Below are 4099 nucleotides of genomic sequence, written 5' to 3'. Positions count from 1 at the left end.
TATGCGAGTTCATGGAAGTATTTATAATATGTTTACTTGATCTTCATGCAGTTAAGTCTTTTATGATCCAAGCTGCTAAATATAAACTGACAGAGCTGGAACTCAGGTGCTTGTGGTTCCTGTGAAAGAATTGAATTCTTCCCCTGTGTGTCATCACTTAAAAAAATGAGCCTATCAAAATATCTTATCTCTGTTGTTTTACTGCATCTGATAATGATCTCAGTCACATGAAGGGAGTTTTAATGAATGGTAAATACCAGATTTAATTAAAACATTTAAGAAAATAAGTTTAATGTTGTTTCAAGCAAAGAATAAAAGAACAGGTGCTTATGACAGAAATCACAAAACAATGATGCATCTTAAAAACGGCCAAAACCCAAAGGTTTATATCTGTAAAGTGAGAAACACTCCAGATTCTTTTGCCCTATTTTTACATGTTCCTTAAGTTTTGTCACATAATCTTAAAGGGTTTCTATGTGATTAAACCAACAAGCAGTTTATTACTGAAGTGGAGAGAAATATATATATAGATATAAATATTTATAGTTTTCTTCATTTTCAGTTATTTTCAGGAAAAAATAAGTTTAACCTCACATTTGGTCTTGAGCTTGAGAGATCCAAAGCTGATTTTTTTTTTTTCTGACCTTAATGTTTGTTTGTCGGGTGCAAACATGTTCGTACACGATAAACAGATCTTCAAAGGTACAAAGTGATTTGAATTATGCTAGCAGCAGACAATGTGTGCAAAGCTTTTATTCACAAATGCTCATATTCCGACGACTAAGCTCCACAAATTAATGGGGGAGGGGATTAGAACACAAAATATTTACTTTCTTTTACCTTTGTTTTTCACACTTTGAGATTCACAACAAGGTGCACAATAAATATATATTTAAAATATCATTATTACCTCCATCTCCATGGCTTTGAACCTCCTCTTTCTTTTATTACCATTTTTGCACTGTGGATTAAAACGGGCCGAAATGTAAAGTGCAAATTGATTTTTTTAGTTAATTTCTCCCTATAGAAATTCCTTTTGCAATGACTTGCAGAATAATTCGCATATATTCAATTTTAAAGCATTTTATTAGGATAAAGAATTTGGAAAAAAAAATTGAGACAAGACATGGAGTTAAGGGAAAATAGCACTTCTTTTTAATATTAACGTCACTCTGGTGGTGTTTTCCTCCAACAGCTTTGTGTATCTGCACACTGAAGGTTGAGCTCATTCTTTGCAGAACAGCTCAAGTTTAGTTGCAATATTTAGAAAACATCTGTCAACAATAATTTGAGTGTGCAGAAGATGTTTTTTAGGTATTGACTTTCAGTGTTTAAACACAGGTATGTTCTAAAACATTACACTTTGGATTTGGTTATGTAACGTTGCCTCAACTCCATGCCCTGATTCTATGTGAATGGGGGTATGACTAAATATATTGTAGCTTGCTTTGGAATCTTTGGACTTGAGGAAGTGATAAAAGTGCATGCCATTTACCTTCAAGCGTTGAATTTATTGTAAACCGTTCAGGCTAGAAGTTTCACTGACTTGAATTGAGCTTATAAGGAGCAGTGAAGTTAGAAGGTTCAGGAATTTGTCTTTCATTTTGAGCTGTAAATCAAAAAGATTAAAGCGTCTGTTGTCCCTGATACTCAGGGCTTTCAACTCTCAAAGTATTTATGGTTTGAGACATTTCATCAAGTGCACAAACACACCACACTTTTGATTTCTCACACCTAAACAAGTGCATGGATCAAAACTCATACCTTGATACCAGAATGATAGGCTCTAAAATAGAAAATGCTACAGTTATTTTAGGATAATGCATATCAACCAAAAAAAAAAAAAAAATGCCTAAAAATGCTCACATTCAATGGAAACTATTGTGTAGTACGTGAGCATGTAATGCCAAGCACAGTGTGATGCACTGCAGAACAAATTGTATAAGGTTATAAAAGAAGTCTATGATGAGTTATTTAAAACCCCACAAGGAATCAAGACCAAACTGTGATATATGTGAAAAAAACAGTGAAATTGTTGCCACAAATACCTCATAAAACACTGCAGGTTAAACCATAACACAGAATATACAGACTTGATGGAGGAGAAAGAGCACAGGTGCTGCTAGGCTGAAGGAAGGTACAGTACAGTGACTGACTATAAAAGGAGATTTAAATGCTGCTCAGTGCTGCTGCAGATGGAGATGCTATTGTTAATAAAAGTGGTCATAATGTTACAGAATATTTTTCCAGCCAATACCTGTATTAAATTAGTGTATTACACTGGAAGAAAGTTTAATAATTCATCATTTAAAGTTGATATTCTAGTATAATGAAACAGCTTTGGTGAACGTACAAGATGGTTAAAAATAAAAGCTAATGAAATATATACGTTTTGTTATTTACAATAGATTAAATCAGCTATAACTGATCAATTAAAAATTGAAAAAGGTGGGTATAGACAATTTAGTGCGATAATCATGGAATTAATTTGAGTGTTTGTGTGTTTTAATTGTTTCAGCTCAAGCTGATTATTTCATTCTTCCAGTAGCCACCAAGGGCTGCAGAGGCCTGTTCATCACCTGTTTATCAACGCAGGGAGACATCTAAACATGCAGGACATTAGGACCTCAGGAGCCACTTTGAAAACCACTGTTACAGAGCAGTTACATTATTCCCTAGATTTAACAAACGCATTGTCTTTGTAAAGCGGCTTGAGAAGAAACATGGGTAGCACCGTTGCCTTGCAGCAACATTGTTCTGGGTTGCATTCCGGGCCTGCAGTCTTTCTGCATGAAGTTTGCATGTTCTCCCTGAGCATGCATGGGTTCTCTCCGGGTACTGCAGCTTCCTCCCATAGTCCAAAAGCATGACTGTTAGGTTGATTTGCTTCTCTAAATTTTCCTTAAGTGTGGGTGTGTGTTTCTCTGTTGCCCTGCGACAGACTGGCGATCTGTCCAGGGTGTACCCCACCTCACCGCAACCTTGACAAATACTAAGCGTGAGAAAACGGATGGATAAATAATCTTAATTGAATAAAACATTAAGTGTATTTGCAAAAAAAAAAAGGTATCCCTAATACCAAACTGTATTTTACTCCATATCGGTTCATAAAAGAAATTGGTGGTATAAAATAAATAAGATTTAAGGCACATAATCTCTTAATATATTTATCATAAACTTTAATTAAATTATAAAATCTTATGAAATTAATGTTTTTATTTATAATTTAAAATATAGATTTTGTTGTCAGCACTTGGAATCTCATGCTGAGCTTAAGAGCCTGCAGATGATGCTGGCTAAAGATAAGGATAAATGTAGTTGGAGTGTCATTCATGCTGACGGTAAAAACACCCGGTAATGCTGATCTTAGATCACTGAAATTTGTGTTTCTTCCGTGTGTTTCTAAAACTATCTCAAGATTTGCAATTTACTTTATTCTCCTTCCTGATCTGGCCAGTCAAAACATGTTAAACCGCATTTTGTCAGTCTGCCAGGTGGTTTTCTGAAACCATTTTGTGTATGTTGGCAGCCTTTTGGAGTAAAACATAAACTCATAGAGATAACATCCATCCAACATTGAATGGAGCAACTCTTCTTTCTGTTCAATCTGACCTGATTTTACCAAGGTGCAGACCAGGAAACAGAGTCGTGGTTTAATGAACCTCTCTTGTAGCTTATCGGTCCGAAAGTCGGAGACAGTACTGCACTCTACACATCTAGAGGAACTTACCTGCTTAATTTGCAAAACCGGTCTACTGCTGAACAAAATGACAAAAACACTGTATTTCTCTTTATTAATAAAGGTAAATTATTCATTGCTGGGGCCTCTGACCACCAAGGGTGAAAGTAAGCTACCAGGGAAAGATTTAGGGACAGTATGCAGTTCCAGGAAGACCAGCTATCTGCTATTTTGTGGCACCAACAATGTTTGTGGCACCAACCATCAGAATAAGAATTGATTTATTTTTATTACAGTTGCCAAACTCGCACAGAGGCATGGCTTTCTTGAACCATCTATTCCCCCAATTCTATGGGATTCTTCATAAATAAGATAGATTCTTTTAAAAATAAAATCTTTGGGATAATGATTGACCCATAC

This window comes from Cyprinodon tularosa, unplaced genomic scaffold (genome assembly GCF_016077235.1).
Source record: "Cyprinodon tularosa strain WSP-4 unplaced genomic scaffold, ASM1607723v1 ctg5, whole genome shotgun sequence".
Taxonomy (NCBI): domain Eukaryota; kingdom Metazoa; phylum Chordata; class Actinopteri; order Cyprinodontiformes; family Cyprinodontidae; genus Cyprinodon; species Cyprinodon tularosa.
Note: the sequence above shows the minus strand (reverse complement) of the source record.